Below are 15427 nucleotides of genomic sequence, written 5' to 3'. Positions count from 1 at the left end.
AGGGTTAGGGAATAGGGTTAGGGATAAAGGTTACTCTTAGGTTTAACTGTTACACTTTGGTTTAGGGTTGAGGTTTACCGTTAGGGTTAAGATGAGGGGTTAGGGTTTGGTACAGGGTTAGGGTTAAGTGTTAGGTTTAGGGTTGAAGATTAGGGTTAGGGTTAGGATTAAAGGTTAGCGTGAGAGTTAACGCTTAATGTTAAGGTTAAGAGTTAGGGTTTAGGGTTAGGGTTAGGGTTAGGGTTAGTTTTAGGGTTAGAGTTATGTGCTATGGTTTGTGTTAGAGGTTAGGGTTAGGTTTACTGGTCACGGTTAGGGTTACGTTTAGGGGGTAGCATTAGGGTTAGGGTTAGGGTTAAGGGATAGGATTAGGGTTAAGTGTTGGGCTTAGGGTTAGGGTTTAGTGTTAGGGTTAGCATTAAGGATTAGGGTTAGGGTCAGGGTTAAATGCTTGGGTGCGGGTAATGGTTTGGGTCAGGGTTTAGGTTCATGGATAGGGTTAGTGTTAAGGGTTACGGGTAGGTTTAGGGTTCAGGGTTAGTGTTAGCATTAGGGCTTAAGGTTAGGATTAGGCGGTAGTTTAGATTTAAAGTTAGATCTAGGCCTTAGGGTAAGGGCTAGCGTTAGGGTTAAGAGATACGGTTAGGTTTAATGCTTAGGATTAGGGTTAGGGTTTGGGGTTAAAGTAAGTGTTTGGGGTTAGGTTTAAGGATCAAAGGTTAGGGTTATTTTTAGCTGTAGTGTTAGGGTTAGGGATAAGGGATCCCATTAGCATTAAGGGTCTTCCTTCATGTAGGTTTAAGGGTTAGGCTTAGAGTTAAAGGTTAAGGTTAGGGTCAGTGTTAAAATTTAGGGTGAGGGTTAACGGTTAGGGTAAAGGTTAAGCGTTAGGGTTAGGCATTAGTGATTACGGTTTTTGGTTAGTGTTAGGGTTAGCGGTTCGGAGTTAGTGTTTTATGAAGGGGTATGATTAGAATTAGGATTGGGGTTAGAGTTAGGGTGAGGTATAGGGGTTAGGTTTAGGGGTTAGTTTTAGGGTAAAAGGATAGGATTAGGGTTACGGGTTGGGCTTAGGTTTAGGGTTAAAGTTTACTGCTAGGGTTAGGGATAGGGTTCAGGGTTAGCTTTAGGGGTTCTGGTTAGGGTTCGGTGTTAGGTTACTGTCAGGGTTAGGTCTAGTCGTGAGGGTAAGGTTTAGGGTTAGCTTTAAGAGCTAGGGTTAGGTTTAATGGTTAGGATTAGGATTAGGGTTAAGGGTTAGGGTAAGGCTTAGGGGTTAGGGTGAAGGGTTAGGGTTTTTGTTAGGCATATCGTTGGGGTTAGAAGTAAGGGTTACTGTCAGTGTTAGGGTTGTAGGTAGGGTTACGGTTAGGGTTAGCGGTTTAGAATTAGGGTTAGGGATTAGGTGTCACAGTGATGACTAGGAGATAGGGTTAGAATTATGGGATAGGGGTTGTTCTCATGAAATGGGTTATGCATTAACGTTAGGATAAGACGTTAAAGTTAGGCGCACGGTGAGGTTTACGTGTTAAGGGGAGAAATAGGAACAGGGTTGGGTGTTACGTTCAGGGTTAGGGTTATCTGTAAAAGGTATTGTTTATGCTTAGCGCACGGGCCCTGTCTGCAGTAGGCGGGCGGGGGGAGTTTAGGGGGCTGGGATTGTACCCGGGAACCCACTCTATCATACTCTGGGTATGGGCCCGTGGGTTTCATGCAGGACACAGTGGTAGAGCCTCCTTTCACGCATGGCATGGGAGGATTGCAGGCTTTCTAAACTCTAAGAAAGCAAGAAGTCTGAGAATTAGATTTAGGGTTAGGATTCTGGTTAGGGTTAAGGATGAAGTTTAGTGTTAGGGTGAGGGCTTAGGGTTAGGGATTAGGGTTAGGGGTAAAGGTTACTCTTAGGTTTAACGGTTACACTTTGGTTTAGGGTTGAGGTTTACGGTTAGGGTTAAGATGAGGGGTTAGGGTTTGGTACAGGGTTAGGGTTAAGTGTTAGGTTTAGGGTTGAAGATTAGGATTAGGGTTAGGATTAAAGGTTAGCGTGAGAGTTAATGCTTAGGGTTAAGGTTAAGAGTTAGGGTTTAGGGTTCGGGTTACGGTTAGGGTTAGCGTTAGTTTTAGGGTTAGAGTTATGTGCTATGGTTTGTGTTAGAGGTTAGGGTTAGGTTTACTGGTCACGGTTAGGGTTACGTTTAGGGGGTAGCATTAGGGTTAGGGTTAGTGTTAAGGGATAGGATTAGGGTTAGGTGTTCGGCTTAGGGTTAGGGTTTAGTGTTAGGTTTATCATTAAGGATTAGGGTTAGAATCAGTGTTAAATGCTTGGGTGCGGGTAATGGTTAGGGTCAGGGTTAAGGTTAACGGATAGGGTTAGGGTTAAGGGTTACGGGTAGGTTTAGGGTTCAGGGTTAGTGTTAGCATTAGGGCTTAATGTTAGGCTTAGGCGATAGGTTAGATTTAGGGTCAGATCTAGGCGTTAGGGTAAGGGCTAGCGTTAGGGTTAAGAGATAGGGTTAGGTTTAATGCTTAGGATTAGGGTTAGGGTTTGGGGTTAAAGTAAGTGTTAGGGGTTAGGATTAAGGATTCAAGGTTAGGGTTATTTTTAGCTGTAGTGTTAGGGTTAGGGATAAGAGATCCCATTAGCATTAAGGTTCTTCCTTACTGTAGGGTTAAGTGTTAGGCTTAGAGTTAAAGGTTAAGGTTAGGGTCAGGGTTAAGATTTAGAGTGAGGGTTAACGGTTAGGGTAAAGGTTAAGCGTTAGGGTTAGGGATTAGTGAGTAGGGTTTTTGGTTAGTGTTAGGGTTAGCGGTTAGGAGTTAGTGTTTTATGAAGGGGTATGGTTAGAATTAGGATTGGGGTTAGAGTTAGGGTGAGGTTTAGGGGTTGGGTTTAGGGGTTATTTTAGGGTAAAAGGATAGGATTAGGGTTACGGGTTGGGCTTAGGTTTAGGGTTAAAGTCTATTGCTAGGGCTAGGGATAGGTTTCAGGGTTAGCTTTAGGGGTTCTGGTTAGGGTTAGGTGTTAGGTTTGTGTCAGGGTTAGGTCTAGTCGTGAGGGTAAGGTTGAGGGTTAGCTTTAAGAGCTAGGGTTAGGTTTAATGGTTAGGATTAGGATTAGGGTTAAGGGTTAGGGTAAGGCTTAGGGGTTAGGGGGAAGGGTTAGGGTCAAGGGTTAGGGTTTTTGTTAGGCATAGCGTTGGGGTTAGAAGTAAGGGTTACTGTCAGTGTTAGGGTTGTAGGTAGGGTTACGGTTAGGGTTAGCGGGTTAGAATTAGGGTTAGGGATTAGGAGTCACAGTGATGACTAGGAGATAGGGTTAGAATTATGAGATGGGGTTGTTCTCAGGAAATGGATTATGCATTAACGTTAGGATAAGAGGTTAAAGTTAGGCGCACGGTGAGGTTTACGTGTTAAGCGGAGAAATAGGAACAGGGTTGGGTGTTATGTTCAGGGTTAGGGTTATCTGTTAAAGGTATTGTTTATGCTTAGCGCACGGGCCCTGTCTGCATTAGGCGGGCGGGGGAGTTTAGGGGGCTGGGATTGTACCCGGGAACCCACTCTATCATACTCTGGGTATGGGCCCGTGGGTTTCATGCAGGACACAGTGGTAGAGCCTCCTTTCACGCATGGCATGGGAGGATTGCAGGCTTTCTAAACTCTAAGAAAGCAAGAAGTCTGCGAATTAGATTTAGGGTTAGGATTCTGGTTAGGGTTAAGGATGAAGTTTAGTGTTAGGGTGAGGGCTTAGGGTTAGGGAATAGGGTTAGGGTTAAAGGTTACTCATAGGTTTAACGGTTACACTTTGGTTCATGGTTGAGGTTTACGGTTAGGGTTAAGATGAGGGGTTAGGGTTTGGTACAGGGTTAGGGTTAAGTGTTAGGTTTAGGGTTGAAGATTAGGATTAGGGTTAGGATTAAAGGTTAGCGTGAGAGTTAATGCTTAGGGTTAAGGTTAAGGGTTAGTGTTTAGGGTTAGGGTTAGGGTTAGTTTTAGGGTTAGAGTTATGTGCTATGGTTTGTGTTAGCGGTTAGGGTTAGGTTTACTGGTCATTGTTAGGATTACGTTTAGGGGTTAGCATTAGGGTTAGGGTTAGGGTTAGGGTTAAGGGATAGGATTAGGGTTAAGTGTTGGGCTTAGGGTTAGCGTTTAGTGTTAAGGTTAGCATTAAGGATTAGTGTTAGGGTCAGGGTTAAATGCTTGGGTGCGGGTATTGGTTAGGGTCAGGGTTTAGGTTCACGGATAGGGTTAGTGTTAAGGGTTACGGGTAGGTTTAGGGTTCAGGGTTAGTGTTAGCATTAGGGCTTAAGGTTAGGATTAGGCGTTAGGTTAGATTTAGGGTTAGATCTAGGCGTTAGGGTAAGGGCTAGCGTTAGGGTTAAGAGATAGGGTTAGGTGTAATGCTTAGAATTATGGTTAGGGTTTGGGGTTAAAGTAAGTGTTAGGGGTTAGGTTTAAGTATCCAAGGTTAGGGTTATTTTTAGCTGTAGTGTTAGGGTTAGGGATAAGGGATCCCATTAGCATTAAGGGTCTTCCTTACTGTAGGGTTAAGGGTTAGGCTTAGAGTTAAAGGTTAATGTTAGGGTCAGGGTTAAGATTTAGGGTAAGGGTTAACGGTTAGGGTAAAGGTTAAGCGGTAGAGTTAGGGATTAGTGATTACGGTTTTTGGTAAGTGTTAGGGTTAGCGGTTAGGAGTTAGTGTTTTATGAAGGGGTATGGTTAGAATTATGATTGGGGTTAGAGTTAGGGTGAGGTATAGGGGTTAGGTTTAGGGGTTAGTTTTAGGGTAAAAGGATAGGATTAGGGTTAGGGGTTGGGCTTAGGTTTAGGGTTAAAGATTACTGCTGGGGTTAGGGATAGGGTTCAGGGTTAGCTTTAGTGGTTCTCGTTAGGGTTAGGTGTTAGGTTAGTGTCAGGGTTAGGTCTAGTCGTGAGGGTAAGGTTTAGGGTTAGCTTTAAGAGCTAGGGTTAGGTTTAATGGTTAGGATTAGGATTAGGGTTAAGGGTTAGGGTAAGGCTTAGGGGTTAGGGTGAAGGGTTAGGGTCAAGGGTTAGGGTTTTTGTTAGGCATAGCGTTGGGGTTAGAAGTAAGGGTTACTGTCAGTGTTAGGGTTGTAGGTAGGGTTACCGTTAGGGTTAGCGGTTTAAAATTAGGGTTAGGGATTAGGTGGCACAGTGATGACTAGGAGATAGGGTTAGAATTATGGGATGGGGTTGTTTTCAGGAAATGGGTTATGTATTAACGTTAGGATAAGAGGTTAAAGTTAGGCGCACGGTGAGGTTTACGTGTTAAGGGGAGAAATAGGAACAGGGTTGGGTGTTATGTTCAGGGTTAGGGTTATCTGTTAAAGGTATTGTTTATGCTTAGCGCACGGGCCCTGTCTGCATTAGGCGGGCGGGGGGAGTTTAGGGGGCTGGGATTGTACCCGGGAACACACTCTATCATACTCTGGGTATGGGCCCGTGGGTTTCATGCAGGACGCAGTGGTAGAGCCTCCTTTCACGCATGGCATGGGAGGATTGCAGGCTTTCTAAACTCTAAGAAAGCAAGAAGTCTGAGAATTAGATTTAGGGTTAGGATTATGGTTAGGGTTAAGGATGAAGTTTAGTGTTAGGGTGAGGGCTTAGGGTTAGGGATTAGGGTTAGGGTTAAAGGTTACTCTTAGGTTTAACGGTTACACTTTGGTTTAAGGTTGAGGATTACGGTTAGGGTTAAGATGAGGGGTTAGGGTTTGGTACAGGGTTAGGGTTAAGTGTTAGGTTTAGGGTTGAAGATTAGGATTAAGGTTAGGATTAAAGGTTAGCGTGAGAGTTAACGCTCAGTGTTAAGGTTAAGAGTTAGGGTTTAGGGTTAGGGTTAGGGTTACTTTTAGGGTTAGAGTTATGTGCTATGATTTGTGTTAGAGGTTAGGGTTAGGTTTATTGGTCACGGTTAGGGTTACGTTTAGGGGTTAGCATTAGGGTTAGGGTTAGGGTTAAGGGATAGGATTAGGGATAAGTGTTGGGCTTAGGGTTAGGGTTTAGTGTTATTGTTAGCATTAAGGATTAGGGTTAGGGTCAGGGTTAAATGCTTGGGTGCGGGTAATGGTTAGGGTCAGGGTTAAGGTTCACGGATAGGGTTAGTGTTAAGGGTTACGGGTAGGTTTAGGGTTCAGGGTTAGAGTTAGCATTAGGGCTTAAGGTTAGGATTAGGCGGTAGGTTAGATTTAGGGTTAGATCTAGGCGTTAGGGTAAGGGCTAGCGTTAGGGTTAAGAGATAGGTATAGGTTTAATGCTTAGTATTAGGGTTAGGGTTTGGGGTTAAAGTAAGTGTTAGGGGTTAGGTTTAAGGATCAAAGGTTAGGGTTATTTTTAGCAGTAGTGTTAGGGTTAGGGATAAGGGATCCCATTAGCATTAAGGGTCTTCCTTACTGTAGGGTTAAGGGTTAGACTTAGAGTTATAGGTTAAGGTTAGGGTCAGTGTTAAGATTTAGGGTGAGGGTTATCGGTTAGAGTAAAGTTTAAGCGTTAGGGTTAGGGATTAGTGATTAGGGTTTTTGGTTAGTGTTAGGGTTAGCGGTTAGGAGTTAGTGTTTTATGAAGGGGTATGGTTAGAATTAGGATTGGGGTTAGAGTTAGGGTGAGGTATAGGGGTTAGGTTTAGGGGTTAGTTTTAGGGTAAAAGGATAGGATTAGGGTTACGGGTTGGGCTTAGGTTTAGGGTTAAAGTTTACTGCTAGGGTTAGGGATAGGGTTCCGGGTTAGCTTTAGGGGTTCTGGTTAGGGTTAGGTGTTAAGTTAGTGTCAGGGTTAGGTCTAGTCGTGAGGGTAAGGTTTAGAGTTAGCTTTAAGAGCTAGGGTTAGGATTAATGCTAAGGATTAGGATTAGGGTTAAGGGTTAGGGTAAGGCTTAGGGTTTAGGGTGAAGGGTTAGGGTCAAGGGTTAGGGTTTTTGTTAGGCATAGCGTTGGGGTTAGAAGTAAGGGTTACTGTCAGTGTTAGGGTTGTAGGTAGGGTTACGGTTAGGGTTAGCAGTTTAGAATTAGGGTTAGGGGTTAGGTGGCACAGTGATGACTAGGAGATAGGGTTAGAATTATGGGATGGGGTTGTTCTCAGGAAATGGGTTATGCATTAACGTTAGGATAAGAGGTTAAAGTTAGGCGCACGGTGAGGTTTACGTGTTAAGGGGAGAAATAGGAACAGGGTTGGGTGTTATGTTCAGGGTTAGGGTTATCTGTTAAAGGTATTGTTTATGCTTAGCGCACGGGCCCTGTCTGCATTACGCGGGCGGGGGCAGTATAGGGGGCTGGGCTTGTACCCGGGAACCCACTCTATCATACTCTGGGTATGGGCCCGTGGGTTTCATGCAGGACACAGTGGTAGAGCCTCCTTTCACGCATGGCATGGGAGGATTGCAGGCTTTCTAAACTCTAAGAAAGCAAGAAGTCTGAGAATTAGATTTAGGGTTAGGATTCTGGTTAGGGTTAAGGATGAAGTTTAGTGTTATGGTGAGGGCTTAGGGTTAGGGATTAGGGTTAGGGTTAAAGGTTACTCTTAGGTTTAAGGGTTACACTTTGGTTTAGGGTTGAGGTTTACGGTTAGGGTTAAGATGAGGGGTTAGGGTTTGGTACAGGGTTAGGGTTAAGTGTTAGGTTTAGGGTTGAAGATTAGGATTAGGGTTAGGATTAAAGTTTAGCGTGAGAGATAACGCTTAGGGCTAAGGTTAAGAGTTAGGGTTTAGGGTTAGGGTTAGGGTTAGGGTTCGTTTTAGGGTTAGAGTTATGTGCTATAGTTTGTGTTAGAGGTTAGGGTTAGGTTTACTGGTCACGGTTAGGGTTACGTTTAGGGGGTAGCATTAGGGATAGGGTTAGGGTTAAGGGATAGGATTAGGGATAAGTGTTGGGCTTAGGGTAAGGGTTTAGTGTTAGGGTTAGCATTAAGGATTAGGGTTAGGGTCAGGGTTAAATGCTTGGGTGCGGGTAATGGTTAGGGTCAGGGTTAAGGTTCACGGATAGGGTTAGTGTTAAGGGTTACGGGTAGGTTTAGGGTTCAGGGTTAGAGTTAGCATTAGGGCTTAAGGTTAGGATTAGGCGGTAGGTTAGATTTAGGGTTAGATCTAGGCCTTAGGGTAAGGGCTAGCTTTAGGGTTAAGAGATAGGGTTAGGTTTAATGCTTAGGATTAGGGTTAGGGTTTGGGGTTAAAGTAAGTGTTAGGGGTTAGGTTTACGGATCAAAGGTTAGGGTTATTTTTAGCTGTAGTGTTAGGGTTAGGGATAAGGGATCCCATTAGCATTAAGGGTCTTCCTTAATGTAGGGTTAAGGGTTAGGCTTAAAGTTAAAGGTTAAAGTTAGGGTCAGTGTTAAGATTTAGAGTGAGGGTTAACGGTTAGGGTAAAGGTTAAGCGTTAGGGTTAGGGATTAGTGATTAGCGTTTTTGGTTAGTGTTAGGGTTAGCGGTTAGGAGTTAGTGTTTTATGAAGGGGTATGGTTAGAATTAGGATTGGGGTTAGAGTTAGGGTGAGGTATAGGGGTTAGGTTTAGGGGTTAGTTTTAGGGTAAAAGGATAGGATTAGGGTTACGGGTTGGGCTTAGGTTTAGGGTTAAAGTTTACTGCTAGGGTTAGGGATAGGGTTCAGGGTTAGCTTTAGGGGTTCTGGTTAGGGTTAGGTGTTAGGTTAGTGTCAGGGTTAGGTCTAGTCGTGAGGGTAAGGTTTAGGGTTAGCTTTAAGAGCTAGGGTTAGGTTTAATGGTTAGGATTAGGTTTAGGGTTAAGGGTTAGGGTAAGGCTTAGGGGTTAGGGTAAAGGGTTAGGGTCAAGGGTTAGGGTTTTTGTTAGGCATAGCGTTGGGGTTAGAAGTAAGGGTTACTGTCAGTGTTAGGGTTGTAGGTAGGGTTACCGTTAGGGTTAGCGGTTTAGAATTAGGGTTAGGGATTAGGTGTCACAGTGATGACTAGGAGATAGGGTTAGAATTATGGGATAGGGGTTGTTCTCAGGAAATGGGTTATGCATTAAGGTTAGGATAAGAGGTTAAAGTTAGGCGCACGGTGAGGTTTACGTGTTAAGGGGAGAAATAGGAACAGGGTTGGGTGTTATGTTCAGGGTTAGGGTTATCTGTTAAAGGTATTGTTTATGCTTAGCGCACGGGCCCTGTCTGCATTAGGCGGGCGGGGGCAGTATACGGGGCTGGGCTTGTACCCGGGAACCCACTCTATCATACTCTGGGTATGGGCCCGTTGGTTTCATGCAGGACACAGTGGTAGAGCCTCCTTTCACGCATGGCATGGGAGGATTGCAGGCTTTCTAAACTCTAAGAAAGCAAGAAGTCTGAGAATTAGATTTAGGGTTAGGATTATGGTTAGGGTTAAGGATGAAGTTTAGTGTTAGGGTGAGGGCTTAGGGTTAGGGATTAGGGTTAGGGTTAAAGGTTACTCTTAGGTTTAAGGGTTACACTTTGGTTTAGGGTTGAGGTTTACGGTTAGGGTTAAGATGAGGGGTTAGGGTTTGGTACAGGGTTAGGGTTAAGTGTTAGGTTTAGGGTTGAAGATTAGGATTAGGGTTAGGATTAAAGTTTAGCGTGAGAGTTAACGCTTAGGGCTAAGGTTAAGATTTAGGGTTTAGGGTTAGGGTTAGGGTTAGGGTTCGTTTTAGGGTTAGAGTTATGTGCTATGGTTTGTGTTAGAGGTTAGGGTTAGGTTTACTGGTCACGGTTAGGGTTACGTTTAGGGGGTAGCATTAGGGATAGGGTTAGGGTTAAGGGATAGGATTAGGGATAAGTGTTGGGCTTAGGGTTAGGGTTTAGTGTTAGGGTTAGCATTAAGGATTAGGGTTAGGGTCAGGGTTAAATGCTTGGGTGCGGGTAATGGTTAGGGTCAGGGTTAAGGTTCACGGATAGGGTTAGTGTTAAGGGTTACGGGTAGGTTTAGGGTTCAGGGTTAGAGTTAGCATTAGGGCTTAAGGTTAGGATTAGGCGGTAGGTTAGATTTAGGGTTAGATCTAGGCCTTAGGGTAAGGGCTAGCGTTAGGGTTAAGAGATAGGGTTAGGTTTAATGCTTAGGATTAGGGTTAGGGTTTGGGGTTAAAGTAAGTGTTAGGGGTTAGGTTTACGGATCAAAGGTTAGGGTTATTTTTAGCTGTAGTGTTAGGGTTAGGGATAAGGGATCCCATTAGCATTAAGGGTCTTCCTTAATGTAGGGTTAAGGGTTAGGCTTAAAGTTAAAGGTTAAGGTTAGGGTCAGTGTTAAGATTTAGAGTGAGGGTTAACGGTTAGGGTAAAGGTTAAGCGTTAGGGTTAGGGATTAGTGATTAGGGTTTTTGGTTAGTGTTAGGGTTAGCGGTTAGGAGTTAGTGTTTTATGAAGGGGTATGGTTAGAATTAGGATTGGGGTTAGAGTTAGGGTGAGGTATAGGGGTTAGGTTTAGGGGTTAGTTTTAGGGTAAAAGGATAGGATTAGGGTTACGGGTTGGTCTTAGGTTTAGGGTTAAAGTTTACTGCTAGGGTTAGGGATAGGGTTCAGGGTTAGCTTTAGGGGTTCTGGTTAGGGTTAGGTGTTAGGTTAGTGTCAGGGTTAGGTCTAGTCGTGAGGGTAAGGTTTAGGGTTAGCTTTAAGAGCTAGGGTTAGGTTTAATGGTTAGGATTAGGTTTAGGGTTAAGGGTTAGGGTAAGGCTTAGGGGTTAGGGTAAAGGGTTAGGGTCAAGGGTTAGGGTTTTTGTTAGGCATAGCGTTGGGGTTAGAAGTAAGGGTTACTGTCAGTGTTAGGGTTGTAGGTAGGGTTACGGTTAGGGTTAGCGGTTTAGAATTAGGGTTAGGGATTAGGTGTCACAGTGATGACTAGGAGATAGGGTTAGAATTATGGGATAGGGGTTGTTCTCAGGAAATGGGTTATGCATTAACGTTAGGATAAGAGGTTAAAGTTAGGCGCACGGTGAGGTTTACGTGTTAAGGGGAGAAATAGGAACAGGGTTGGGTGTTATGTTCAGGGTTAGGGTTATCTGTTAAAGGTATTGTTTATGCTTAGCGAACGGGCCCTGTCTGCATTAGGCGGGCGGGGGCAGTATAGGGGGCTGGGCTTGTACCCGGGAACCCACTCTATCATACTCTGGGTATGGGCCCGTGGGTTTCATGCAGGACACAGTGGTAGAGCCTCCTTTCACGCATGGCATGGGAGGATTGCAGGCTTTCTAAACTCTAAGAAAGCAAGAAGTCTGAGAATTAGATTTAGGGTTAGGATTATGGTTAGGGTTAAGGATGAAGTTTAGTGTTATGGTGAGGGCTTAGGGTTAGGGATTAGGGTTAGGGTTAAAGGTTACTCTTAGGTTTAACGGTTACACTTTGGTTTAGGGTTGAGGTTTACGGTTAGGGTTAAGATGAGGGGTTAGGGTTTGGTACAGGGTTAGGGTTAAGTGTTAGGTTTAGGGTTGAAGATTAGGATTAGGGTTAGGATTAAAGGTTAGCGTGAGAGTTAACGCTTAGGGCTAAGGTTAAGAGTTAGGGTTTAGGGTTAGGGTTAGGGTTAGGGTTCGTTTTAGGGTTAGAGTTATGTGCTATGGTTTGTGTTAGAGGTTAGGGTTAGGTTTACTGGTCACGGTTAGGGTTACGTTTAGGGGGTAGCATTAGGGTTAGGGTTAGGGTTAAGGGATAGGATTAGGGATAAGTGTTGGGCTTAGGGTTAGGGTTTAGTGTTAGGGTTAGCATTAAGGATTAGGGTTAGGGTCAGGGTTAAATGCTTGGGTGCGGGTAATGGTTAGGGTCAGGGTTAAGGTTCACGGATAGGGTTAGTGTTAAGGGTTACGGGTAGGTTTAGGGTTCAGGGTTAGAGTTAGCATTAGGGCTTAAGGTTAGGATTAGGCGGTAGGTTAGACTTAGGGTTAGATCTAGGCCTTAGAGTAAGGGCTAGCGTTAGGGTTAAGAGATAGGGTTAGGTTTAATGCTTAGGATTAGGGTTAGGGTTTGGGGTTAAAGTAAGTGTTAGGGGTTAGGTTTAAGGATCAAAGGTTAGGGTTATTTTTAGCTGTAGTGTTAGGGTTAGGGATAAGGGATCCCATTAGCATTAAGGGTCTTCCTTACTGTAGGGTTAAGGGTTAGGCTTAGAGTTAAAGGTGAAGGTGAGGGTCAGTGTTAAGATTTAGGGTGAGGGTTAACGGCTAGGGTAAAGGTTAAGCGTTAGGGTTAGGGATTAGTGATTAGGGTTTTTGGTTAGTGTTAGGATTAGCGGTTAGGAGTTAGTGTTTTATGAAGGGGTATGGTTAGAATTAGGATTGAGGTTAGAGTTAGGATGAGGTATAGGGGTTAGGTTTAGGGGTTAGTTTTAGGGTAAAAGGATAGGATGAGGGTTACGGGTTGGGCTTAGGTTTAGGGTTAAAGTTTACTGCTAGGGTTAGGGATAGGGTTCCGGGTTAGCTTTAGGGGTTCTGGTTAGGGTTAGGTGTTAGGTTAGTGTCAGGGTTAGGTCTAGTCGTGAGGGTAAGGTTTAGGGTTAGCTTTAAGAGCTAGGGTTAGGTTTAATGGTTAGGATTACGATTAGGGTTAAGGGTTAGGGTAAGGCTTAGGGGTTAGGGTGAAGGGTTAGGGTCAAGGGTTAGGGTTTTTGTTAGGCATAGCGTTGGGGTTAGAAGTAAGGGTTACTGTCAGTGTTAGGGTTGTAGGTAGGGTTACGGTTAGGGTTAGCGGTTTAGAATTAGGGTTAGGGATTAGGTGTCACAGTGATGACTAGGAGATAGGGTTAGAATTAAGGGATAGGGGTTGTTCTCAGGAAATGGGTTATGCATTAACGTTAGGATAAGAGGTTAAAGTTAGGCGCACGGTGAGGTTTTCATGTTAAGGGGAGAAATAGGAACAGGGTTGGGTGTTATATTCAGGCTTAGGGTTATCTGTTAAAGGTATTGTTTATGCTTAGCGCACGGGCCCTGTCTGCATTGGGCGGGCGGGGGGAGTTTAGAGGGCTGGGATTGTACCCGGGAACCCACTCTATCATACTCTGGGTATGAGCCCGTGGGTTTCATGCAGGACGCAGTGGTAGAGCCTCCTTTCACGCATGGCATGGGAGGATTGCAGGCTTTCTAAACTCTAAGAAAGCAAGAAGTCTGAGAATTAGATTTAGGGTTAGGATTCTGGTTAGGGTTAAGGATGAAGTTTAGTGTTAGGGTGAGGGCTTAGGGTTAGGGATTAGGGTTAGGGTTAAAGGTTACTCTTAGGTTTAACGGTTACACTTTGGTTTAGGGTTGAGGTTTACGGTTAGGGTTAAGATGAGGGGTTAGGGTTTGGTACAGGGTTAGGGTTAAGTGTTAGGTTTAGGGTTGAAGATTAGGATTAGGGTTAGGATTAAAGGTTAGCGTGAGAGTTAACGCTTAGTGTTAAGGTTAAGTGTTAGGGTTTAGGGTTAGGGTTAGGGTTAGTTTTAGGGTTAGAGTTATGTGCTATGGTTTGTGTTAGAGGTTAGGGTTAGGTTTACTGGTCACGGTTAGGGTTACGTTTAGGGGGTAGCATTAGGGTTAGGGTTAGGGTTAAGGGATAGGATTAGGGATAAGTGTTGGGCTTAGGATTAGGGTTTAGTGTTAGGGTTAGCATTAAGGATTAGGGTTAGGGTCAGGGTTAAATGCTTGGGTGCGGGTAATGGTTAGGGTCAGGGTTAAGGTTCACGGATAGGGTTAGTGTTAAGGGTTACGGGTAGGTTTAGGGTTCAGGGTTAGAGTTAGCATTAGGGCTTAAGGTTAGGATTAGGCGGTAGGTTAGACTTAGGGTTAGATCTAGGCCTTAGGGTAAGGGCTAGCGTTAGGGTTAAGAGATAGGGTTAGGTTTAATGCTTAGGATTAGGGTTAGGGTTTGGGGTTAAAGTAAGTGTTAGGGGTTAGGTTTAAGGATCAAAGGTTAGGGTTATTTTTAGCTGTAGTGTTAGGGTTAGGGATAAGGGATCCCATTAGCATTAAGGGTCTTCCTTACTGTAGGGTTAAGGGTTAGGCTTAGAGTTAAAGGTGAAGGTTAGGGTCAGTGTTAAGATTTAGGGTGAGGGTTAACGGTTAGGGTAAAGGTTAAGCGTTAGGGTTAGGGATTAGTGATTAGGGTTTTTGGTTAGTGTTAGGATTAGCGGTTAGGAGTTAGTGTTTTATGAAGGGGTATGGTTAGAATTAGGATTGAGGTTAGAGTTAGGATGAGGTATAGGGGTTAGGTTTAGGGGTTAGTTTTAGGGTAAAAGGATAGGATGAGGGTTACGGGTTGGGCTTAGGTTTAGGGTTAAAGTTTACTGCTAGGTTTAGGGATAGGGTTCCGGGTTAGCTTTAGGGGTTCTGGTTAGGGTTAGGTGTTAGGTTAGTGTCAGGGTTAGGTCTAGTCGTGAGGGTAAGGTTTAGGGTTAGCTTTAAGAGCTAGGGTTAGGTTTAATGGTTAGGATTACGATTAGGGTTAAGGGTTAGGGTAAGGCTTAGGGGTTAGGGTGAAGGGTTAGGGTCAAGGGTTAGGGTTTTTGTTAGGCATAGCGTTGGGGTTAGAAGTAAGGGTTACTGTCAGTGTTAGGGTTGTAGGTAGGGTTACGGTTAGGGTTAGCGGTTTAGAATTAGGGTTAGGGTTTAGGTGTCACAGTGATGACTAGGAGATAGGGTTAGAATTATGGGATAGGGGTTGTTCTCAGGAAATGGGTTATGCATTAACGTTAGGATAAGAGGTTAAAGTTAGGCGCACGGTGAGGTTTTCATGTTAAGGGGAGAAATAGGAACAGGGTTGGGTGTTATATTCAGGCTTAGGGTTATCTGTTAAAGGTATTGTTTATGCTTAGCGCACGGGCCCTGTCTGCATTGGGCGGGCGGGGGGAGTTTAGAGGGCTGGGATTGTACCCGGGAACCCACTCTATCATACTCTGGGTATGAGCCCGTGGGTTTCATGCAGGACGCAGTGGTAGAGCCTCCTTTCACGCATGGCATGGGAGGATTGCAGGCTTTCTAAACTCTAAGAAAGCAAGAAGTCTGAGAATTAGATTTAGGGTTAGGATTCTGGTTAGGGTTAAGGATGAAGTTTAGTGTTAGGGTGAGGGCTTAGGGTTAGGGATTAGGGTTAGGGTTAAAGGTTACTCTTAGGTTTAACGGTTACACTTTGGTTTAGGGTTGAGGTTTACGGTTAGGGTTAAGATGAGGGGTTAGGGTTTGGTACAGGGTTAGGGTTAAGTGTTAGGTTTAGGGTTGAAGATTAGGATTAGGGTTAGGATTAAAGGTTAGCGTGAGAGTTAACGCTTAGTGTTAAGGTTAAGTGTTAGGGTTTAGGGTTAGGGTTAGGGTTAGTTTTAGGGTTAGAGTTATGTGCTATGGTTTGTGTTAGAGGTTAGGGTTAGGTTTACTGGTCACGGTTAGGGTTACGTTTAGGGGGTAGCATTAGGGTTAGGGTTAGGGTTAAGGGATAGGATTAGGGATAAGTGTTGGGCTTAGGATTAGGGTTTAGTGTTAGGGTTAGCATTAAGGATTAGGGTT

The sequence above is a fragment of the Eulemur rufifrons genome, chromosome 19, assembly GCF_041146395.1.
Source record: "Eulemur rufifrons isolate Redbay chromosome 19, OSU_ERuf_1, whole genome shotgun sequence".
In the NCBI taxonomy this organism is placed as follows: domain Eukaryota; kingdom Metazoa; phylum Chordata; class Mammalia; order Primates; family Lemuridae; genus Eulemur; species Eulemur rufifrons.
This window is presented reverse-complemented; position numbering follows the sequence as displayed.